Genomic DNA, 27,515 nt, shown 5'->3' on the forward strand with positions numbered 1-27,515 from the left:
TTTCACATAACAATTCCAAAACAATTATAATTTAAGGTTAATTTGATTCTTGATTGGAGCTAGTCAAAACAAAAACTTGCAAACTTTATTTAAGAAAATGTTGTACTCAGAAAAATATAAATTTTATTTACGCGCTGCTCAACAATATTTTTTACAATAAATTCCAGGTTTCCACCAACTTGTTTTACAAAAAGCATATTTGCAAATTATCACCATTGTATGGTGTACAAAGCAAGTTTTCGCGAACGCTCACATTGTTTTGCTTGCATGCTTAAAATAATTTTCACCGAACAAATAATGTAAAATGAATGTGCATAAAAATGCCTGAGCATATTTTTGCTGTAATAAATAAAATGTTTAAAATACTTTTAAAAAGCTAATTTCCAGCACTAAATAATTTACGTACAAGAATATCACTTATACGCCATGGTACGTGGGAGTTGACATATTTGCTTAACCACGCAGCTGGGTGTTAATGTGTAACTGGTAAGCACATCAGTACGCATTACATAGCATATACAATGCAACAAAGTGGCGTGTGTGAGTGTGTGGCGATTGTGAGCTCGCAGTTATGTACAATTACGCGTGTGCATAAAGCGCTAGTCGTAAAGCGTGTATTGGCATGTGTGCCCCCGCTCCATCAGCATAAATGTGCAGTAATTAATTGCTTACCCATACATAAATGATTTTAACGATAATTAATTTTTTTTCTCTCTGCATTGTGCCACTACCACATACAGCGGTACGCACCCACACATCTGCTTGGTTATTGTTATGGTTTTTTTTATATATTTTCACATTTTGTTATTATTTTTGTTGTTTTGTAGTCATTGTTTGCATTTATTGGAATTTATTGTTGTTAAATTTTAATGCGATTTTTTTCCTTTTTATTGTTTTTATTTAACGCTACAGCTTTCAGTAATGTGTTGATTGTTTTGTATATACATTAATTTTTATTTATTTAAGTTTTCGTTTCTTTCACACATACATGCACACACACAAGCATTTATTTTCAGACACAACCGTATTAATTTCAACAGCCGACGATTGTCATTATGCTCGGCGCCGGTTATGGTTTGTTGTGCCCAGCTTTTGTTTGTTGTTGCGGTTGTATTTTTTATTGTTGTCAGTGCAGTTGTCATTTAGGCCATTGTTGCTGCTATTGATGTTGGTTTTTAAAATATTTTTTATCGCTTTGTTGTACGAGCTGTCGGGTTTATTGCTAGTCGATAATGTTATTGTTGTTGTTCGGTATTTTTTTTTTGTTTCATTTTGCCGCTATCATTTAGTTATTGTACAGCCTGCATGAGGCAATTAATTGCACTCTTTTAATAGCTATTGAAGGGCGATGATGCAGAAAAAAATTAACCAAAGCGTGCTAAAAATAAAATGGGCCATCATAAAAATTATTAACCATGCCGTAAATTGCATATAGATATATCTAACTAAACGCATGTGTTTGCTATAAAATAATGTGGTGAGCTTATAATCGAACACAAATTGTGTTATATTGAGCACAGTACTGTGGCACTTATGTGATATACCATGAGTGCAAAAACTGTCTTTGTTGAAAAAAAAACTCAATAAAAATGTAATATTATATTTAAATATTTTGAGACGTGGTTCTTTTCAAATCTATCTGTATCAAAAAAATATTGTCACATTAAAAAAAAATCTGATGTTCTATTTGTCCTTACTGGGTATTTGTGAACACTTTTTTGAGCAATTTTTTTTTTAATTTATTTAACAAGTAAAATTAAAAAAAACAACCTCTTTTCTTACCAGCCAAATCCTTTCCTACTTGGTATTCAATAACGCTCATCAAAGTATACCACAAAAACAAAAAAAAGACTGAAATTTAATTAATGACATGAACAACAGCGGGCATTAAAACCAAATAAAGGAAGCCCAACGCTTTGGTAGGAAGCACTGCCTGCATTGTCAGTATACGAGAGGTCAAAGTCAGTGGAAAATCGAAAATTGCTATCAGTGAGGGTTAATATAACAGTAGCTAGGGAAGCACATAATTATGCCAACAGTATGATCACACATAAAATGCGTCAATATAAATATAAGTAAATAATCATATAAGATATACATATATATATATACAAGTGTATATACAGCATAAATAAGCAAAAAATACATAAAACACTTAACTCAGCAATAAAGAAGGCTACTTGCGTAGTTATATCAGTAGTCGTAATCATAATACCAGCAGGCCAGTGTAGCATATAAAATGCAACCATAAAATTGCTCTTCGCTACATTTATGCCATATGTCACACGCATTTGTATGGTACATATATCTATATGTGTACTTATATATTTAAATCCACATATTCTTGCGTAGTTAATCTGTCAGCTCGTATGTCTGGTATTAACAAACGCACGACAAGTTTATCTGCTGTCAAATGTGCATGGCAGCATACCCCTAATAATATTCTGAGTCCATTTTTTCCGAATATAAGATCATTGGCAAAGTATTATACGAAACATCTTCAAATCACTAGTGGGAGAAAAAGTGGCGCAGTGCTTTATGACTACATACATACATATGTATTTCATGATATGTATTTTATACTATTAATTGAATATTCAAAAGTAACCTTGAAAACAGTCAACAATGCTGATCGAACGATAACTCAATCTAACTTGTTTAGTCCCGCTTTCCGAAAGTAAATTCCTAGCAATTGACAGTAGTTGAACAGAAATAAGGCTTTTCTCGAACGCCATGAATTCCTATAGCTGTAGAAAGCTTCAAGCTCTCAGTGAGTCATATATTTCCTTCGGGCAAGGCGCACTATCGTGGCGTATGCGTAACATTTCTATTGTGTATAAGTGAAATGCCTAGTTTTAATACTGCTGGCCTACTTCCACGACAAACTTTCGGCTGAAAAAAACGAATTTTAGATATTAGTCGTTATGATATTTAAGCTGAGTGTTGCTCCACTGCTCGTTATTGTTTCAGTATGCATTATATGCTTATTTCTTAGCTTTTAATTTTTTATTTTTAATTGCCTTGCATGCAGCCACAATGATTGAGTCGCAGCTGTATTTTTTATATTTTTTATTACGTTGCCAAACCACAACCAACATTATGGCATTGGCGTCAGAAGCAGTTTGTGGAATTATTATAGTTTGTATACGCCAACAACTTTGATAAACATTTCCCACTCCGAAACAACTGTTACTTTCAGTGTTGTGTGAGTGTAAAAATTAGCTACCTTTTACGTGTATGAAAGTTGCTTTGCGATTTTTTGTTCTTTCTTGATATTTTAGCTCTCAGTTACCAGGCTTCGAGACCGTGAGTGACGCCCGCAACTCACATTTACTGCGATTTCATTAACTTTTTTCTCATTTATCATTCCAGCTTGCCAAGTCATTATAAAACGCCGCACAGCGTTGTAGTTGTTTTATTTATACCATAAAGTGCTTTAGCTGTTGTAAAGAGTTATAAATTGTCTCATTTAAATAAAGAGGTTAATTTAAACATTTACTGCTTCCGATCGGTCAAAGTTTCAATGAAAACTGATTATTTAGCATTTTTGTGGTGTATACGTGTATAGGGCGTTCCTTTGCGTGTACCAAAAGGACAGCAATTGTCCTAATGAACACAACATATGTGTGCCAGTATTACTATTAATAGTACAAGAGCTAGAACTAATCATTCACAACAGAGCAAACAATGGATATGTCAGTTGGTTACTTATGTAATATTATTATGTTAATTGCCACCATTGGACTACCTATAGTTGTAGTTGTAGTTTAAGACAGTCATCTATGTCTCTTTTGAAAACCACCCTATAAATATTATATTTGTATGTATCAGATAGGTTTACTTATGGTGAACGTATTTCATTTAACCTTTCTCTTTACTAACGCATCAATTTAAGAAGCCAAAATTCATCAAATTGTGAAAAAATTACATCTTTGTGAAAAAATTTACTCCAACTACATTAAAATACTGCTAAGCATTATTTCATTGTCTCTTTTAACATCACAGACATTCATTATGCTCACATTACTTAATTTGCAGTCATTCAATCACGGCCACAACATTCCAAGCGCAGGAAAATGTATGCGAAAAGTGCCTGTAATACAAGATAGTTCAAGCGAAATTACCGTTAATTTATCAAAGATCCTTTTTCAAGCTCATAAGCGTTGCATACTGTTCCTTTTCTGAAGAATTTTTCTACCTTTTTTCATGAAATTTGCCATGGTAATACGCTGAAGTGTTGTTTCGCAAACACAATACACAAACAAACAGAAGGAGGCAGATAAATACTTAGATATATGTATATATTATATATATATATCATTTGCAAGCACATGTTGACAGCTTGGGCTAAGGTTAATGCCGCTGCATGGGTTGCCATGACGTATACGTAACAAATTTATTGTTATTAACTTGCAATATAATGAAAAATGATAGTAGGTGAAGTGATTGCTAAACTTTAGTGTAACATGCGAGCAGAACACTAATATTGATGTTCAATTAAATTGAAAACTGAAATATTTTTTTTAAGCAAATTTTATTAAAGTAATCGTATGTATGTCCACTCATAAGTAATAATTTCTGCAATTTATACATTTTTATATATTTACTAGCTTTTTACCCGCGGCTTCGCCTGCAGTGGAGTCATTAAATAAGTATGAGAGATAAAGGGTAAGGGTATAATAATAGAAATGAGTCAATATGATAACTAAATTTGATTGTTTGGCTGAGATCAACAATTTTTAAAAATTACTACATACAGAAGTTTCAACACTTTAATATATGCCTATTGAAATGCAACAACAAATGTTAAAATATATTTCACCGTCACACAAATAAATAATTCTGAATTCTAACAATTTAAAAAAATAAAATACAAAGTATTAATTTAAGATATTTTTGTAGACAATGTTATAAGTTTTCCTGTCGCGTGCAAATATGTGTAAATTCCTGGCATTAGATACACGTGAACAGGCTACATAAAGCTGACCATAAGAGAAGCATGGGTTTTCTAAATGCACTCCTGATACCTGTAATGTTTGTCCTTGTGCCTTGTTTATAGTAACAGCAAAGCTAAGCTTGACGGGAAACTGAATCCTTTTAAATTGGAATGGAAAGTCAGTGGGAATAATTGGTATCCGAGGTATTATAACTCTATTTCCTTTACCGACACCTGTTAAAATAGTAGCACCAAGTATGTTTTGTCCCAATTTTGTTATCCGAAGCTTTGTTCCATTACATAGCCTAGGAGCATCTAGATTTCGCATAAGCATTACTGGTACATTTAGTTTCAATTGAAGTTTATGTGGCGGTACACCCGATAGTTCAAGTGAATTTAAAAACTCCACAGCATATGAAGTACTTAGTTCCGTATCCATAATTGTATCCATTGACAAATATTCCTTCATTTCTCCCTGAACCTCGTTTAAAATGTCAGTGTTGATCCTATTAACGATTTCATTTCTTGGTGCTAATATTGCTCTTGCACACAACCACTGATCACTACACAAATTTTGTTTTAATTCCTTAAAAACATTAGCAATGAGATCCACATCACTTTTTACTAAATTACAAAATTCTCTTGACAGTGATATGTAGCCTTCAGCGTCAACGTCTAAACAACCATCACCAATTTTCAACAACATTTCTGCGTAAAGTCCTGAATCCACGTCATTATGAAAATGCACCCTCATATTCGTTTACAGGCGGAGTTTTTCAACTGTCGACCATAAGCTTGACGATTTAATGCACGCTTGAATTTCATCTGCTGGTGTCCCCCTCTGAATCACTGGGAGGGTTTGACGGAAATCACCAGCCAATAAAACCACCATGCCTCCCATTATATCTGTACTATCTCGCAAGTCCTGGAGGGTCCGGTTTAAAGCTTCTATAGCCTTTTTGTGAGACATTGTACTTTCATCCCACACTAAAAGCTTGCATTCTCGCAGCATTCTACCTCGTGAACTATTTTTACTTAAATTACAGATTGGCGAATCTTCTGAATCTGTGCCAAATTCAATGGTAATTTTAAAACGGAATGTGCGTACGACCGCCGTTTAATAGCGTCGCGGCAATACCTGACCTCTCTGACGGACTCTTTTCTGACGGACATTAATAATAAGTTTAGTAAAAACGTTTTTCCAGTTTCTCCTGGTGCATCGAGAAAGAAGAGTCCACCACTACCGGAGTCTATTTTACGTAAAACTTGATGGAAAACATGATTTTGCTCTGGAAGTAATTGAGGAACTAATTCTGTCACTTAATGTCGCAGTGCTATGAAATCATAATCTAGCTCTCGTGCAATTTCATTCTCAAAATCATCCATATTGTCTCGTCGAGGAAAAAATAAATTTTTTGACAAACAATTGTTTTATCTTTCGTAAAAAAATTTTTTATTAATATAAAGTACCCTATGTTGCTTCTAGTACCTTCAAGAGAATATGTACAAAGTTTCATGATGATCGGTTCAGTAGTTTTTGCGTGAAAACGTAACAAACAAACTTACATTCGCATTTATAATATTAGTAGGGATACATATTTATAAAATTTACAATATTTTTTTTAGATAAATATTTTTTAAATAGGTAAAATTCTGTAATAAGTATGTACTTGGTTCAAATTTCAGATATCACAGTCAGTAACGTGTAACAACCTAGTCTGATGCGAAAGTGAGCTTAAAGAAATGTAAGTAGGAACATGTTAATAATTGAAATGTATTTTAATAAATTTTATTTATACATATTTTCAGCTTTTCCTTTTACTGTTAATTTTATGCTATTACAATTTTATGCATTCTCAACTACATGCAGTCATTTCGGTACTCATTGGTGAACAGTGTATATATGTAACATTGTGAATTATACAATGCAGTTATTAAGTGTTCTCAACTCAAACAAATATATTTTCAGTAGTGTTTGTCTGTGGCGCGAATTTATTATTTGCATATACGCACAAATATGCGTTTCTGCGTTTCTGCATATTTGTATATATGTAGATATATTTAAATAGAGAAATTTCATAACAAAAAATTATACAATCATTATAAGTGCAATACAATGCGTAACGTCAAAAAAGCACATACCTATATGCATATATAGTATATGGATATTTTTATAGTACTTGCTTAACCCTTAAGTATAGTATATATGTATGTGATATATCAAAATCAAGTTAAATAAAATGACTTAGTAATACACTCAGTGGCATATGTGTAGCTTTTCTACTGATAATACATTTATATTCATTTATATCAATCTTTTTCCGAAATTCGAAGGGTTAAAGTAGCAATATTGGAATAACAGTATATGTAATAAAAAAATTGTTTTTATATACTTATTTATATTCGTGTATATTTTAATTTCATATTTAATATGTGCTTTTATATCGGTGTATACATTTAAACAAATAACATGCTTGTATTTGCACAAAGCTGATTGTTTATTTTTAAAATGCACTCAACGCATGATGAAACAAACGAAAAGCACACTTATAAATTGTATATTTACATTACACTGAATAAATATGTATGTTAGCATTTTGTCTGCTTATGTGGGTTGGTGTGAGTGCCACTTTGTATTACTATATGTGATGCTCATCGCTCTTGATGCGCATTAAATGCACACATATAAACATAGATCCTTTGCCCGATTCGTGTGAACAAAGTGCATTGCATCTATATCAAAGTCGAAAATTCACATATTCAAATAAGTCTGTATGTCACTGTAAGTAAAATAATTCATTTTTCAGCACAGACTAAATATGGGGTGTGCCATTAAATTAATTATGTATATAATTAAACTTGTCGTTATTGAAGAGTAAACGTGAGAAAGTATTTCAATTCTTTCGAAAAATAACATATTTTTTTAACATTTTTCACAAAAAGCTAGGGAAAGAATCGGAGAGTTATTTTTAATAACATTTATTAAAAATATAGGTATCTAAAGGATAAAAACCGTCTTTCTTTCGAAAATATGCATCCAAAAATTTTATAAAAATTAAATATTTGCAACAAAAAATAAAAGAATTAAAAATCCTTACGTTTTTCTATATATCATAGTTTTAATAATCTCTCTGCGAATTTTTAGTTTGTTTTAAGAAAAGAATATCATTTTTTTTTTTAAATTTCATTTTTCATTTTTTTGTTTGAAAGGTACCAAAAGATCTTCAAAATTTCTCTATCGAAGAGTGCAACTAAGTCGTGCAGTAAGTGCTTAACAGCGCATTCAATACATTTCAATAAAATATGTAAGGAAACATTCATGAATATCCCGTATCCAGGACTATTCGACTATTGATGTAAACAAACAAAGCCAGCCAGCTAACAAAATCTACACAAGCATATTATTTTACGCGCATAATGTTTATTTCTTCACATGTCTGCTTGATTGTTATGTACATTGTGTATACACAATCACATAAATATAAAAATGCATGTGTACACTGTCCTTCAACATGCTGCAAAGGTTTTTTACACACTGGAGTGAACGGCATAATGGTATATCTGTGAATTTGACTGACAAATTGGTATCTCTTCATTTTCATTTTAATTTTTCTGCTTCATTATTTGTGTGTGATGTGCGTGATTTCCACTTTTATGCCTCCATCCTTTATGCGTACATATTTATAAATGCCTGTGCTAATACCCCTCTTTATGTATATGTTCACCTTTGTGTTCAGCCATTCACAGTAACCAGATGGTGGAAATATGCAACACTTTTTCGTTGTGTTCGTCCGTCATTTATACAATACTTTCAATGCTTTTATTTGTACATAAATAAATATGCGTTGAATGTCTTATGTGTACCTAGAAAATAACAGCATCTGACTACGGCAATGAAATGATTGTGATGCAAAATAACATGTAAGTTATTCACAAGCAGGAAAAATATGATAATAATAATCGAAATTGTACAATTTTTCAAGTGTATATGCGTGCTTGAACGCATTTATTCAGTTTTCAAATATATAGAATTCTTTTTCATATATGCGTATATTTTAATGGCTATATACCAGCTCAACCGTTAGTAAGTCAACCCAGAAATGACACATACATGTATAAACTTCCAAATCTATATAACAACAGTTTTTTTTTAATTTTTGCCACCATTTATATTTACTTTCAATTAATTTTTAAACAAACTTAATGGTTTGATTTTTTTGTTGTACATATACAAAAGCTTGACGATTTGAATATGCAATAATTTTCATTTAAATATTTTCAAATACATTTATTCTTGTTTTATGCCAAATTTGTGTACCCTATTACAATTATTTATGAACAGCGGATATGTCTAGTCTTTATATTAAGAAAATGCTAAAAATATCAAATCCAGTTAATTTTTTAATATTATACACAATAACCAGTTTGGTGGCTTTTTCTTGACTTCGTATATTATCTATCTATCTATCTATCTATTATTTTTATAATTTTTTATTTTTTATGAAATGAAATAAACTATGAATATGCTTTCGCATAGCCAGCAAAATACCTCATATTTCTGCCATAAAATATTTCAACGCATTGAATTCTTTTCCGGCCAAGGACAGTGCGTATGTTAGCTAGAAATTATGCGAGTATTTGTACATACATACTAACATGTCAAAAGCATATTCCAAGTATGTCTGGTATGTACATCATATATGATTATGTTGTGCGTACTATAAAGTGTATTTTGCTATTGGACAGATGGGCTTCGGCTGAGCTGGGAAGGCGCTGGTCAGTTACCAACACATGCTTAGTCGCAAGATCCTTCTGGCCTAAGGTTAACCGCGGTAGGTCTACTGAACTTTTCGCCCTAAGTAAACCTCACCTCTACTTAGTCGTAGGGGTTCTTACTGGCCATTGCCCCATTGGGATCCACGCTGTAAGGTTAAAAATCTTACCGGATGCTAGCTGTAGAAGCTGCATGGAGGAGGATGAGATGGAATCGTCTCATCACTTTCTTCTGGAATGTCCCGCCTTTGCGAGATCAAGAAAGAGATTTCTTGGATCTCACTTTTTAGAACAGGCTCGCGAAATAGCGAATATAGAGGTTAAGAATCTCTGCAGATTTGTAGTAGGTTCTATGCTTTAGCAGTTGGCTCATCGTTCAGTGTATTTTTGAGAGGTATAATTTATACATATATATTTATAAATCATATATACGTATATACATATGTATATGTATGCTTTCTTTTGCATTTAACTGCAATTCCATTCAAAATATCAAAATTAAAGCGTATATATGTGCTGGTGTTAAGGTCTTAAAATATTTGTATACCTTAATAAGCTAAACACATGAGACCTTCCGTCGAAATATACGAGTATACGCATTCCTGCAAGTATGCCTTTAACTATGACTACGGCCGTCTAACTGTTTCTGCCATTCCACGATATTCACAGTGATTAGCATTATAAATATGAAAAACTTTGCACTTTTATAAATAGGCGCATAAATAATATTTTACTGGACACTGAATGAGCAAGTATTTATGTTTGTATATATCTGTGTATAAATAAAAAAACGTTAATCGCATCTTAACTGTGAGCATTTTAATACCACTTTACGCTCTTCACTTACACATTAAGCAAACTATTTACATTCTCAATGCGATTACCATTTGGTTGTGGGAGAAGAGTAAAAAGCGGAATCTGAAATAAATAAAACCGCAATAAAATGTTAACAAAATACAAATATGGCGAAATTTATGTGGCGCGGCGCAATTGAGTGGAAGGAAGCTGATAGGCCCACTGTTTGCGGCCTGACTCATAACCAAATAGTACGGTATATTGTATACATATATATATATATATATTAATATATATGGGGTTATAAAAATAATTTTTGCCGACAATTTGTGGAAAAAATAACAAACAAAACAATTCTCATACATTTTATGAAAATATCACAAATTTATTGTGTAAGTAAGTAAGTGAATTTTGGTACCCAAACTTTAAAAACTTGTCCGCTCAAAATTATTTGGGTTTTATGGCTGCTATGTCATATGGTTTTGTATAAGTTATATTTTGCAAAAGAAATCGTAATATATCATTTCTGTAATAAACTGCCAATAGGATTGCATTTCTATTTTGGCTTAATTTTAAATACTTAAGTAAAGCAAACACTAAACATATCGATGAAAAACTAATTCAATCAGCTTTAAAAATTGTAGAAATATTTTACATTGCACATTTGTTTAACAAAACAAAATGTTAATAAATAGTCGATGATAAAAAATATTTCCATTTGAATATTTAAACACAAATTTATTTATTCAAATTGCAACCGCATAATACTAAAAATTACTTTCCCTTACAAAAATATACGCATATGTATATCCAAAACATATACATATACAAGCAATGTAAATATAAATGTATGACTCGGATACAACACACTTTTATGTGTTTTTTACTGCCTTCAGGATATGCTACCGTGTAGCATGTTGGGGTAATCCCAGTCGGTAGACATTTTACACCAATCGCCGAAGGCAAAAAACGCAGTGAGGGACCAGGCTTATGTTGTTACATGCCATTGTTTGTACATACATATGTACCTTTTATTTCCACACACACACAAATACAAACACAATGTACCACATACACACTCAGATGTGCATATACCAGCAGTAAAGCCACAGAAAATCTGTGATATGTAATGAAATCCAAGGGATTTTCTCGCTGCTACACAACACTGTGCTGCTGTTCACCCGCTTGTCTGTCGCTCTGCCTGTGTGCACACACGCTTCTGTTTGTTACGCTGTCCGTTGATCCCGCTATCAGAAAGTTGATATACTCATTGTATTCTATTTTGCTTCATCCATATCTATCAGTTATCGGCAATCGAAAAGACATTACAATAACAATACATAGCACGGAAAAATAATTTAAGAGAAAGACGTGGGAAAAAAGAAAACTCGAAATTCGCCTGCGGAAACACATATTTCGATTTCTATTTTATTGCGTAGTTGAAATTCGTAGTTTTCTGCAGCGAAATTTCATTCAAACAAATTGTAAATAGTAGTAAGTTATTGTGGGATATGTATAATATTTGAACTGAAATGCGATACGCTCGATTATTTGATTCGAAGGTTTCCATTTTTATTGAAGTAACGAATGTGAAGTAGTATAATGAAGAGCCGTAAATAACCGCTATATAATATAAATTTAAATTCGAGATTTCGGGGATAAACTAAATATCTATGGGATAGTATGATTACCAATCAAACTCAGCCAAAATACTTTAAGGACATTCAATAGCTAGAGGAAGTACATACGTATTAGGTTGGCAAATGTCTGCCTTTCGCTTTTTTCTCTTTATTCAATATTTTATAAAAAGTGTTACAGTGGTTGGATTTAGTTCAAATATGTGCCGTTTCGTTCGATAATCTTTTTCCATCTAGACGGCAACACATTAATACCCACAGCCACTTTTCACAAGCTTCTTTTGACTTCAACTTTACACCACCAAGCGCATTCGCCATGGACAGGAACAGGTTATTATCTCGTGGCGCTATGTCCCGGCTATATGGTGGATGCGATGTTGCCATCTAGACGGCAACACATTAATACCCACAGCCACTTTTCACAAGCTTCTTTTGACTTCAACTTTACACCACCAAGCGCATTCGCCATGGACAGGAACAGGTTATTATCTCGTGGCGCTATGTCCCGGCTATATGGTGGATGCGATGAAACCTCCCATCCGAGCTCCCGTAGCTTCTGACGAGTCATCAACGAAGTGTGTGGTCTGGCTTTGTCCTGGTTGGACACTACACCCTTCCTGTTAGCCAATTCTGGACGCTTCTGGTCGATCGCCTGCTTCAAGTGGTCTAGTTGTTCGCAGTAGGTGGTAGAATTAAACGTCTGGACATATGGGAGCAGCTTATAGTGGATGATTCGCTTCCAATCCCACCAAACACAAAGCAAAACCTTCCTGGTCGTCAATCCCGGCTTCGACCACGACCGTTTTCGCTTGATATTGTCGTACGTGATCCATTTTTCGTCGCCAGTCATCATAAATGGGTATAGCTCTTTCCGTTTCAACAGCATATCGCAGGCCAAACGTCAAGCTTTTTTGTGTATCCACCTTTTGCTGATGGTTTAAAATGTTTTGTAACTAACTCCCATCTCCTGTGCGATGTCACGAGATGCCACATGACGGTCTAACTCGATGTTTTCCATGATTTGATCGGTATTCGTCGTGACAGGTCTTCCGCCGGCTTGCTTATTCATGTTGTCATTTTCAGTCGCTCTGAATCGTAGAAATCATTCCTCCGCAGTTCGAAGTGATAGATTACCATCCCCCAAAACAGCATTAATCTCACGGAACATTTCTCTAGCGGATTTGCCTTTAACGAAGGAAAACTTTAAAATTGAGCGAATTTCGTCGTTAGTGAACTCCATGTTTACACGTATATAACTGTTAAACGCAATATCCAAACTGATCATGCATAGCGTCGTTTTGTAGGTTATGTCAAGACCTTTCAATGGTGTATTGTACTGCCGGATACGAGATCTGTAGCGCTTTATACATAGCCGCGAAATTCAACAGACAAAAAGGCGGATTCTCCTGAAGTTTAGTTTGTTCTGAGGACTTCTTAGATAAACTAATATCGCAGATATGATTTGGTATCAAAGCAATAAGTAATGAGGGTATATTATTCATCATTATTAACTTAACAAGAAATATTCTTAGTCGCTATAGATAGCACGAAAAGAGCAAATATTTAATTTAAGAAGAGGTAGTAGAAATAGGAAGAGGTAGATAGATACAATAGCTTCAACCTGCCCAATCATCCAGCCACTCTTCCCTACATGGGGATGTAAATGTATATTCCAAACTCATGCTGAATCTAATCACTTTCATTGCAAGTATAATGTTAGAATGGTTGTGAGTCCAACCAAGTTGCATAGAATATTTATATGACATATTTATTTGACATAGTGCATATAATATGTCAAATTATTTCGATTTTTTCCAAGCCTTTAAGGGTTTGTAATCAGAGATTTTTCTTACAAGTAGATTCTCAAAATATTTTTCAAATTGGATTTGCATTTTAAATAGCTATAAAAACAAATTTAAATAAATAGCAATAAAACTGGCTTAAGATGTCGCATTGAAGGCAATCGAAATTAGAAAACACATAAATGATTGTACTATATCTTTCCAGTACTCATAATTTCTATGCAAATACGCAGCCATATTCGGACTATACATACGAACCAATTACGATGAGTTGTTGTTCATACAGCAGGCTGCTCCGATAACAAAACATCGACTAAGCTCTCATTTTGCACTTAAAGATTGAAAGCTTATCCTATCGACAGGTATGTTAGTACCTAAACCCAACAAGAACAGCAGGCACATAGCCGACTAAACAAGTGACAAATTGGTATGAATAGAACGCAACGTTAGCATGATTAACCATTTGTCATGCGTCAATCACACACACAACAACAACAACACAGTCATCTATAGAAATAAACAAAGAATGGTGTTCCAGCACTCAGAGAGGCCACAAAAAGCAAATTGAAGGACGATAGACAGCACGGATAGATCACAAACCTACCATATGTATACTTGTATCGTTTGTATAACTTAGTGTTTTCGTATTGGCAATTTAGCATATGCAATGCCTATTTTCCGGCTGCTACACGCTGCAACACGCTATGAGCCCAAAGAGGATTTTATCATAGTACAAGCATAGGCTGTCAATAAATGTATTTATATGTGCGCACGTAGGAGCTATAGCATTCAAATGATTGAATGACTGCTTGGATGTCTCAACTAACTTTTATGCCACATGAAAGTGTCTGTGTGTGTAAATCCATACCCATTCATGCTCTAGTTTTGTATTTTTCTATTGGCTCGCCCATTCATATTGCTTTTTATCGACCCAAATTGGCGTAAAAAATCGGAAAATTCAATAAAACAAATTGATTGCCTAGATACTCTGCAGAAAAAGATAACAAATCGTTCGTTTGTTAAAACAGTGAAAGGAAAACATGACGCGTGTTGAGGCGCTAGAAGTGTGTTACGTGCTTGAGTTACGATTGCGACATTGAGGTATCGACTTATTTATATATACAGAAATATGTTTTCATGCGTACACAATTCACTTCAATATCGTAGACTATCTACTGTTGTTTGTCTAGCTTTTTAAGCGGTAAACTATTGTTGTAATAATCAAAGTGTATTCAACAAAGTGAACTAAGTATTTATATGACATTTTTTTTTTACCCGAATTTGACATGTTTGTTGCCATTGGTTTAACCCTTACATTTATTCAAAAATTCAAATTTTGAAATTCAAATGTAAACAAATTTCAAACCAAAAAAAAAATATTTTTTAAATGAATAAAATAAAATGCCGAATACTTTCTGCTTATGCAAAACAACTCATGGAAGCAATTTACTAATGTTTTGTGCTCCAACTGACAAATTGCAAACAATTTTATCAATATATATTACATTGTTCAAGATAAAAAAAGACGGGTTAATGTAAACAAATACATAAATTGTTTACCATTTTATTGTCAAAAACGGGTATGTCAAATACTTAGTTCACTTTGTTGAATACACTTTTGTAATAATAATATTTTCGATAAATTTTTACTATATTTTATAAAAATAAAAAATAAATAAATAAATTTGTAATGCTCACGCTTCCATTGAGCATGTAGATTTTCTGTACTGACTGTGAAGCAGGTGATGTTTGACTGTTAGCTTCTCTTCTTTTAGCCAACATGTCCTTTCTCGTTAGGTTCCTGTATATTAATGTTTACCGCTCAGTTTTTTTTTTCATTGTTGGCTTGACTCATCTTCGTCAACAAAATATACAATATACCTTCCCATGAATAAATATATACACTTGCCTCATATTTCATGCTCTAATAAGCTTTTTGCTCTTTTACATCCTTTTATAAAGTAGTCACAGCTTTGATGTGCAAACACATCACCTCAACTTTCCGGCATGTTCAGGAAACACATTAAACTCCCTTTTATGACACACGTATTTTTGCCTTTCCCTTTTCTTCTTTGTATATTTCACCAACGCATTTCCTTTTTTACTGCACCCTAACATTACGAGTATGTGACCTGTCTGCTTATCCAGTCGGTACACATCAAGTTGTTTTGGGCTTTGGTGAGATATTTTGCCACATTTACAACGCCTTGGCGTAATCCTTGCTGGCTCTCCTGGTAGTGAGGTTGGAATGTTGAATATACATACATATATATACTTATGTAAAGAAATACCCTAAAAAGAAATGCACTGGCCATTTTGATGACTTTTCGATGGTCTGTTTCTACGTACTCGTACGATATGGTGAGATAACACAAACGAATGGAAAGAAACGAAGTGGTAAACATTATCACGAAAATCCTACTCACTGTCGATGTTGTAGATGTGGTGAATAATTAAAAAAAAACTAAGAAAAAAATGAAATCAGAAATGAAGTCTAACACACTATGGTGAAAAACGAAAATAAACGAAGGTGTAAAATTGATCACGAAGCTACCACTAACTAACGAAGCTTTCCAAGCTGTGGTGAAAAACGAATTGAACCGAAGGTGTAAAATTGATCAAGAAGCTACCACTAACTAACGAAATTCAATAAGCTATGGTGAAAAACGAAATGTAACGAAGGCATAAAGTTAATCACGAAGCTACGTCTAACGAAGTTTAGTAAACGAGCATATTGGAACTACCACAAATATAATAAATTCGGAACTAGTTCGAATTTCAAAATAGGATATATCCACAATACAGCAACAAATACAAGTATATGCCAATATTTTAGTTAGCTACATATTCACAAAATTTAGGGAAATCTACTAGAAAATGTGCGCACATTTTACTCCTTTGACGTCCCAAGCTGAGATTTGTTTGTTGATCCAATTTGAGAAAATGTGTTGGCAGCTCAACGTAACTCGCAATTCAAAACACTTCTACAAACCTCCCATATCCCATACCTTAGACCCGGAGGTAGTCATACAATTCGTTATTACTGTTCTGGATTGCTGTGTCTTCGAGACAAGTAGATGCGTTACATATATATATATACATGTAGATATGACTCCCCTGGGACTCCGAACTCTTTCATTCATATACATATGTTTGTGTGGAAGTACATTCTCGTACTGTGTATGTTTATATTTTTGGTGCGTTTTCGTGAGGAGCGCTATAAAATCTAAATGCACGACCACATTTTCCTTATTTTATTGACACTTCTAAGCGAGCGTGTCCGTTTGCAGATAAGCCTGCTGCCCAAAATAAAAGCAGGACGACTCCTCGAGCCATTTTCTCTGGCCAATTTGATTGCATTTTGTGAAATATTTGAAAATGAATTTTTAAGCACTTAATTTCCAACACAAGTAAACAAACAGCAACAGCGCACATATATGCATGCATACGTATTACACATATAAAAACGTCATATGTTTACAAATACAACAACAGTTAGGTGATTTGTACGTTTTTATTAGCTTTCTGCTTTCTCATCTTGTTGCTAATTTGTCTACACACGATTTTGTAGGCAGCATATATAATATATGCGGTATGCCTACATATACATCTACAAACACATGTATGTATGTATGCATGCCTGCACGTGCCAATGTGTGTGGGTTAACTGTCGGTTTCGTGTGGACAGCCATGCATAATTTACATTTCGGGCAGTTGTTAATGGTTTGACATTTGTGTCCTTCTAACTAGTGTCCATGTTGTTGTTGTTGCCTTTGTTGATGTATGACTTTGCTGCCATGCAAAATGTATTGCAATAAATTTCGGCAATCATCAAATGTCTCCATGCAGCTGGCAGTAGATTCGTTAAAATATGGTTGGCATGCAAAATACAAAAAAGAGATTTTCAAATTGCTGAGGACACACTGCTTTCAAGGATTAATGTTGTTTGTCGCTATATAAGCTGGGCGTAAATTCTTAAAATATAAGTTTTTATACTCTCTTTAGAAACTTATTGTTCACATAACGGTTGTTTGTGTCACCCAGAAATAAAAGAGTTAGATGGGTTATATAGTATATATGTATGTAAATGATCAGGATGACGAGTGGAGTTGAAATCCGGATGTCTGTCCGTGCGTCTGCCCGTGCAAGCGATAACTTGAGTAAAAATTGAGATATCTTAATGAAACTTGGTACAAATATTCCTTAGCACCCTGAAGAGATTGGTATTGAAAATGGGCGAAATCGGACCACTGCCACGCCGAAAACCGAAAACTTATAAAGTGCAATAACTGAGCCATAAATAAAGTTATAAAAGTAAAAAAAAACCATATCTCCGAAACTACTCGACCAATTTGAAAATTCGGTTCATAACATTCTCCTGACATCCCAATGATATATTATGAAAATAGGCCAAATCGGTTCACAACCACGCCTTCTTCCCATATACCAGAACTTGAAGACGATCTGAATGATTTAATAAAGTTAGCACTAGTGAAGATTTCGGAACAGAACTTTGCACAAATACTGAATTTATAATGTGGAATCGATCGATTCACAGCGAGTATTTTGCTTCTAATAATATGTCTCCGTGCCAAAAATGGGTGAAATCGGGTCATAACTCCCTCTCGCTCCTATATACCTAATGTTTGGATTTTCCAACTTTTAATGGAGTTATTACCGAATATGTGAGTCAAAAGTGAGTGAGTGAGTATAAAATGTTACTTGATCGGAGAGACCGCTTGATATCAATTTTAGTAGCTGGATGATCCCAGAATCTATCGATATAAATAATTTTTAAAGGGCTTTAATTGCTAGACAACGTGAAGACCTATACGATTAGGGTTATCTTTGAAGGATAAAAGTCCTTTTGGCAAACTTATTTGGGATCTATTGATAAGTGTTTACCTTCTGGAGGGCGGTGGAAAGTCTATAACAAACAGACTCTATCAGATTATTTTCTTAATTTGTACAAGCTCACTGAGAAATGTGAATTTTAGATAAAAGCTTTTTCATGTGTGGAAATGTTTATTCGTGCTCTAACAGCAACAAATACACCAGAGAAAACATAATGCTGATGCTGCTATATGAGTAAAAATTTTCATTTCGACTGTTATTTTGTGTACTTCTTACAAGCAGACAGGAGATGGTAACAGAAATTTTCCCTATTCAGCAACTTCCGTGTAGCCAAAGAGTTTGGAAAAGGAATTGACTGCAACACAAGGGTAAACTTTGAATGAACACTTTCTAGCGCAATAATAACAATAACAATTAGATCATTAAAACGCATTGCTTACATATTTGTACAAACACCAAACACTGACGTCAATACCCTAATACATAGTTAATATCAACATACGCCACTCACTTGGCAAGCACACGCAGCAATATCATGTGCAAAACCTATAAACAAACACTTGTTGTAGTGTTAGTGTACAGTGTTAAAACGGAAATGCCATTCATTAGCAATTTACCAACATATCCTGTCACTACTCTACGACCGTACGTGTTAGTTGGAGAAAGTTTGTACGGAGATTCGTACTTGTCAGCTAATTATGGTAGCTCATTAATAAAGTATAATTGTTGTTGGTTGTAGCAGGGCACGTATGCACGTTCGCGCTATACCCTTGCAGTGGTACGCAAACTAAATTGTTTTGAAAACTGTAAACAACTGCGTAAGGCGAAGTCACATCTAGCACAAGTATTTGCTAAACTTCACACTCCTCTAGGTAGATAAGTGAAAAATTTTAGTACTTTCGTCGACACGTTTGCGATTGAGCTTAGCTTGTTATAGAAGTTAAATATTAATTTATAAAGTTAAGCCAAACACTCATTTATGAGCGTGAAAAGGAAGTTGAATGTCAATTAAAATTTGCTAATTGCATATCATTAAGCATCATTGAAAGCAATTTCGTAATTTATATATAGGCAAGGAAGCACATATGATAGACTTATTTGCAAACGCATTTATATATGTATGTAAATTGCAACAACAAGTATTTGAATTCCAATAAAGTGACGAATAATATTTTGAGAAGCATAATTTACTCCCATACAAGGAATATTACACTTCCGATAATGCAAATATAAATTTTACATACATTCATTTGTGATACTATAATAATAGATTTCTCCTATAAACACCAAATTAATTTAAATCTTTATTATTATTACTAATAATAACTTTTGTAACATTACTGCATTTGATAAAACATAATTTCTAAATTCCTGGAAAGTAAAGCGACATTACTAATTTTGGCTTATTTTAAAGTTAAATTAACAATCTTGTTTCCTACTAATCTTATGTTATTATCCGATTTGGAATACCGATCCGTATGGAAACCAACTCCACATAGGTTGGTTTATATAGCATTATTACCATTATTACAAAAAACCTATTTGGTTGCGGAGCCACCCCCACTTTCCCAAAAAAAGTACATCCAAATATGGCCCTTAGTAGGGCGATTCTTTGCACCAAATATGACACTTTTTGTGTTTTCGATTTTCGCCATTTTGTGGCCACGCCCACAGTGGTTCGATTTTGCCTATCTTCGTAAGCACCCCTCTCACGGTTCCAAGCAACATGTGTACCATGTTTCGTCAATATATCTCAATTTTTACTCAAGTTATCCGTTGCACGGATGGACGGACAGTCAAACATTCGGATTTTGACTCGTCTCGTCACCCTGATCATTTTGATATACATAACCTTATATCCAACTCGTTCAGTTATACGACTTAAAAACAACAGTTAGGGGAAAAACTATTATACTCTCTTAGCAACTGTATTGCGAAAGTATAAAAAGCGAAAACTATTATACACGTATATATTGCTATAAATATAATATTTATTTCTAGATTTACACGTACACACTCAACTAATTTTAAGCCAACCAGCAGCTTCAAGCAGTTTCTAAGTGTGGCTACATGACATAGCAACTAAATATTCCATAACATTTTATAGTTTTCATCTATTTATGAACTTTACACACACTTTAGTTAAAATGAAGTATTAAATTTGCACTTTATATGCCATTAACTAGCTTCTCCTTAACTATGTCATATAAAATATTGGCTTTATTCGGTGCCAAAATATAGTTGTTTGGTAGATTTTCGTATCAGCTGATGGCTTATATGATTGTTGAAAATAAATTTAACGGCCACTAAATTTCATTTTATGACGCCTTGCAAGAATTTAATGACACACACACATACACTTGAAGATACCAGGCGTATGAGTGACATAAAGTTAGTGTAATAAGCGAAAGTGAGTTTGCTTAAGTGTAAACAAGTCGGTTCGTTTGAAAGTGGTTGAGTAGGACAACAACATATTGCACACATATTTCTAAGTTTATAACGAATACATATGTGCAAAACAATTCCCTAACGACCAAATCTTTGCAATTATGTGGTTGCCACATCTAAACGCATTTCTTGTGGTCGTCTTAATTACTATGCACACACAGCCAGCCACCCGAAGGTACCACAAGTGCTGTAGCCTTTTCGCTGCCTAAATATTGCGAGTGCTTTGTGTTTATACAAAAGAGGCCACAATCAAATGTTATGTAAAATGTATTTGCTGTACTTATGGACTTTACACAATTTAACCACTAAAAACTTTCTTAATTGCTTAACCAGTATGGCTAAAAGTTGTCGCTTTGATAATCACACATACATATGCAGGCATCTCAAGTCACGATAGTGTGTGTTGTTATTGTTTGGCTGTTGGTTACAGTGCGCTTGTATAAAATGTACAGTTATTCCATTTATAAACTTTAATAACAATTAGTGAAATAATTGCAAAGCAGAACTTGGGTTGTTTTACAAATAATTTACCTTAAAGCAGCAATTATGCAATAGTTCAAAGATGTGGTTTTGAAAAAGTGTTAAGTAACCTCCTAAAGGTTGTTGAATTTAAAGGAGAGAATGTTGCATGTTAGAAAATTGTCGGATGTTTCACCGACAATGAGCAAATATTTTCTATTATATACGTTTTGCTTTCTTTGGGAATCCAACTGACTTTCTTTCGAAAACGGTTTACTAAATGCATTACAAGCCATCTGATTACCTAAGCCATTGACTCCAATAAAGATTATGTATTATGAACGAAATCATTAAAAGCATACAAAAAATAATTTTGAATGACCGTGAAATGAATTTGCTCGGGATATATGCAAATCAAGAGACAATATGTACAATAGGTCTTTGCTGTATATTTGAGTTTTTTCTGTGGATATCTCGCGAACTCCAGAGTCACTAAGAACAGAAATGAATTGATGATCCTAAGTAATTTTAGAGCTAATGCTGAATTTTTGCATAGGTCTATTAACAATTGTTACAGCATGACTATCGACACTACACAACCCGACAGTCTGACACTACCCGACAGTCTGACACTACCCGACAGTCTGCTGAATGAGCTATGTGTGTGCAATGAACTGAATAGAAGAGAGATTTGGAAATTGTTTACATCCAAATTATACTTTAAATCAAGTTAGAAATGTAGATAATGTTTCCAACATTTTTTTTTTTAATTCAAAAAATTTTTGAACTATAACTGGACAAACTACTTTCTAGCGAAATGCAAATTAAGTTCAATATTCAGCCATATTGTTAGCCTGATCTTTTTCCTGCTGATTGCTTCCCGTTTCATATTAATTTTCTTTGAGAAATCCACCGTTAATGCTTTGTGACTCAAAATAGTCATGTATTTGACAGGCATAACTGTCATAATGGTTTTTAATACGTTGATTCATGTTATTGAATTATATTTATAATTCTCAAAAAAAAAAGTTTACTGTGTTTACTAATGCAATACTAATTCAAAAAGCGGATTATAATCCTGCAAATGCGTCATGGCATGTGACCACAAGATATTTCAGCAAATGTATGCAGAATATTCGCAGAAATTTCGTCCTTGTACTCGTGTACATACGTACATACACGAACAAAAGAAACCGCAACCGCAAATCAATCACAATCCTATTGATTTGCTTTATTTGCGAAAATACTTAGGTGAAATTAGTAAAAACAGCATTAAAGCTGTTTGTTGTAGTTGTCAAGTTGAGGTTTAAGGCGTCGGCTATAAATACATATTGTAGATTTGTACATACATAAACGCAAAGTTTCAGTCTGATTAGGCGCAAAATAATGGTTAGTATGTATGGAAAACCACAATATCTACTTGCGGTGTGTCTTTACGTAGACAACAAGCACGCAAAAGGCAGCGCCACACCGCATTGAAACAGAGATGCACGCACAAGCATATTTGATGAGAGGTTTATAGTATGTGAAAATTTAAACAAATAAATGGCAAAGGAAATGTGAGCAAAGTGAACGCCACAGCGAAAATACTTGTGTACTAAATTGAATTTCTGCGCCAAGTATAACATATGTACTATTATAAACGTAACATTTCCACACACCACAGTTTAGGCATCAGGAAATATTTGCAAAGACATTCTTCAAATATTTGCATATGTATGCGTGTGCACCTTTTCGGCTTATACTTTGCTCCAAGAATAATTACCAATTATTAAATACTAAAATAGATATATATAATTAAACACATACATATACATACAAAACAAATTGCAATTATGTGCAATTTCCCATAGAGGTTGCCTGATTCTTTACTTCTGTGATATTCATGCGTTTATTTCCGCCGTATTTGAGCAAATATTAAGTTCTTTGTGTTTACAATCAATGTATTGTCAATGAGACCACATATACTGCAATTAACTTCTATTTGTTTTCCAGCTCAAGTTTACTGAAATTAATTAAATTGCTGTTTAATTTTAATTAAAGTTTATATCTATACTAATATTATAACGCTGAAAAGTTTGTTTGTTTGTTTGAACACGCTAATCTCCGAAACTACTGGTTCGAATTGAATAATTCTTTTTGTGTTGGATAGTCCATTTATCGAGGAAGGCTATAGGCTATATAGCATCACGCTGCGAAGAAACAGTGGTAAATGTGTAAAAAACGGGGGAAATTATTTATCTTTGAGGGCTTCCGTTCCTTGCGCTGCGAAAGCGGTTCCAGATACACAAAAGTTATGTATGAAAGAATTATTTCTCTTTTATTGATCTAAAAGAAAAGTCCGTGAGTACCGTTTTTGTGATAACTAATTTGGTCGAAATTATTTGTTAGAGTTAAATTAACATAATAATACTAGCTTCGTCCGCGTGGAATAGTGATTTTGGGCTTCGTTTTTTTCTTCATCCGCGTCAATTTCTGTTATCAAAGAACTTCTGCGTAAATTATATTTTTTGTTTTATTTTCTGGTGGCAGAAGAACATATTGATTTTCTTCGCAACCAGATCTTGACAACGCGACATATAATTGGCCATGTGAAAAGCAGTCTTGGCGTAAATCGATCCCAACGTGTTTAAATGTTTGCCCCTGCGATTTACTAATTGTAACGGCGAAAGATAACTTAAGGGGAATTTGAATTCTTTTAAAATTAAAAGGTATATCATTTTGGATCATCGGGATGCGAGGTATAAGTACTGTTTGACCAACTGCTGGACCAGTCAAAACGATTGCAACGATCACGTTATTGCGAAGAAATTTGACTTGAAGTCGGGTCCCGTTTCAGATTTCTAAGTAAAATTATTGGGGCGGATAATTTTAGCTTAAAGGAATGTGGAGGAAGGCCACTTGGGTTCAAAGAATTTAGAAACTCCTGTGGGAATGGACCACATCTTCTTGATCCATTACAATATCAATAGATGTGTATGTGACTATATCTGCTTCAAGTTTATTTAAAACTAGAAGTTGGAAGAACGGCACATTCGGCACTGAAGCTTCCGTTAAACATGCAAATCAATGAAACACCTGTTTGCAAGGCAATCAGCTATGGCAAGAGTGTTGAAGAATTGTAAACTGATAGTATGAGATAAGTGTAATTCTCTAGAAGCACTTGACAGAACAATGAAATATCTGTGAAATAATAATCTTCCAATTTTGTATTCCAAATCACCGTATTTGTGGCGGTACGTGAAAACCATATGATTGACCATGAATATACGAGTATTCCTGCAACAGGATAAAACCACAGAAGAACTGTTAAAAATTGGAAATGGATGGTTTGATATCAATTCCACCTGCTATTTGTCAATTCACTTCAACGAAAGATGAACTCATCACGAATGTATATCTGAACATATTGGCCAAAATTCTAAGTAACTACGATTGGTTGAGTGCATGCACAATTTTAGCTGTCAAAAAGACCGATGTTGATGACTTCATCTATACGATTCAAATCAAATTCCGGGAGATTTGTGTGTTGAATTTCTAAATTTTTTGGATTTGCCTGACATGCCGCCGCATCATTTACATCTTAAAGTTGGATCTGTTATTATTACGTAATTATATCGAAACTGTGTAATTGAACCCTGATTGTGTCGCAGCTATCGAATAATGTGATAGTTGCAAAAATTTTGAAAGGGACTTACAAGGGGCAGAATGCTTGATTCCACGAATTCCTCTGAGTTCCAACGATTTGCCATTTCGGTTTTAACGTATTAGTTTCCAGTCAAACTTGCATATGCCATGTCAATCAACAGGTCACAAAGACAGTCGCTGGAAATGTGTGGCATAAATCTGGAAATTCCATGGTTTTCATATGGTCAGCTATATGTGGAGTGTTCACGAGTTGAAAAACCATCTCCTCTGTACATTTATGCTCCGGAACAGAAAACAAAAAATGTTGTTGTCAAACTGCGTCACATTGAAAAAAAAAATGTACAAAGATCGCAAATAAATGCTTTTCAATACAATCTAAATTCAACTTTCTTTACTTTTCAAAACAAATAATTTCACGCAGAGCAACGCCTGTGGGGTCAGCTAGTTATATATAACTATCAAATTAAACTCGAATTTTCTAAGACATGTATGTATAATATTTTGTGGGCGGGGTATACCACTATTTTATGTAGCCAAAGAACAGGTGTATGAAGTTTCATCAAGATATCTCAATTTTTACTCAAGTTACTTGTTCGGACGTTCGGACAGGCAGACGTAATTTCCAGATTTCAACCGTATTTATTACCCTAATTACTTTGATATATATATGTATGAAGAAAAAAATTTTGTTTTGTTTTTTTAACGGCATAGCTAAAAAAAGTTCTTCTTCTTCTTGACTGGCGTATACACCGCTTACGCGGTTATTGCCGAGTCCAAAACAGCGCGCCACGTATCCCCCCCTCTGGCAGTTTGGCGCCAATTGCGAAGCGAAGCCAGGTCCCTCTCCACCTGGTCCTTCCATCGGAGTGGAGGTCTCCCTCCTCCGCGGCTTCCACCAGCGGGTACTGCATCGAATACTTTCAGAGCTGGAGCACTTTCATCCATTCGAACAACATGACCTAGCCAGCGTAGCCGCTGTTTTTTATTCGCTGGACTATGTTTATGTCGTCGAATAACACATACAGCTCATCGTTCCATCGTCTGCGGTATTCGCCGTTGCCAATGTTTAAGGGACCATAAATCTTCCGCAAAACCTTTCTCTCGAAAACTCCTAGTGCCGTCTCATCGGATGTTGACATCGTCCACGCTTCTGCACCGTAAAGTAGGACGGGAATGATGAGAGACTTGTAGAGTTTGGTTTTTAGTTCGTCGAGAGAGGACTTTACTTTTCAATTGCCTACTTAGTTCATAGTAGCACCTGTTGGCAAGAGTGATCCTGCGTTGGATTTCCAGGCTGACATTGTTATTTCTGTTAATGCTGGTTCCCAGGTAGATGAAATTATCTACAACTTCAAAGTTATGACTGTCAACAGTGACGTGGGAGCCAAGACGCGAATGCGCCGACCGTTTGTTTGACGACAGGAGATATTTCGTCTTGTCCTCATTCACCTCCTGACCCATACGCTTCGCTTCCTTATCCAGTCTGGAAAAAGCAGAACTAACGGCGCGGGTGTTGTTTCCAATGATATCGATATCATCGGCGTACGCCAGTAGCTGTACACTCTTGTAGAAAATTGTACCTTCTCTATTTAGCTCTGCAGCTCTTATAATTTTCTCCAGCATCAAGTTAAAGAAATCCCACGAGAGTGAGTCACCTTGTCTGAAACCTCGTCTGGTATCGAACGGCTCGGAGAGGTCCTTCCCGATCCTGACGGAGCTTTTGGTGTTGCTCAACGTCAGCTTACACAGCCGTATTAGTTTTGCGGGGATACCAAATTCAGACATCGCGGCATAAAGGCAGCTCCTTTTCGTGCTGTTGAAAGCAGCTTTAAAGTCGACAAAGAGATGGTGTGTGTCGATCCTATTTTCACGGGTCTTCTCCAAAATTTGGCGCATGGTGAATATCTGGTCTGTTGTTGATTTTCCAGGTCTAAAGCCACACTGATAAGGTCCAATCAGTTTGTTGACGGTGGGCTTTAGTCTTTCACACAATACGCTCGACAGAACCTTATACGCGATGTTGAGGAGGCTTATCCCACGGTAATTGGCGCAAATTGTGGGGTCTCCCTTTTTGTGTATTGGGCAGAGTACACTGAGATTCCAATCGTCAGACATGCTTTCTTCCGACCATATTCTGCAAAGAAGATAATGCATGCACCTTAT

General features: G+C 34.5%; 1 protein-coding gene across 1 annotated transcript in view; it reads left to right on the top strand.

Annotated features, from left to right (window-relative positions):
• Positions 1 to 6,620: 6,620 nt before the first annotated feature.
• LOC105219026 (neuroligin-4, Y-linked) overlaps positions 6,621 to 27,515 on the top strand; it is a 143,381-nt gene continuing 122,486 nt past the window's right edge. The window contains exon 1 of the mRNA XM_054231355.1: positions 6,621 to 6,681. The gene's annotated coding sequence lies outside the window, so the exon portion shown is untranslated. The remainder of the gene's footprint in view (positions 6,682 to 27,515) is intronic.

The sequence above is a fragment of the Zeugodacus cucurbitae genome, chromosome 2 (genome assembly GCF_028554725.1).
Source record: "Zeugodacus cucurbitae isolate PBARC_wt_2022May chromosome 2, idZeuCucr1.2, whole genome shotgun sequence".
In the NCBI taxonomy this organism is placed as follows: domain Eukaryota; kingdom Metazoa; phylum Arthropoda; class Insecta; order Diptera; family Tephritidae; genus Zeugodacus; species Zeugodacus cucurbitae.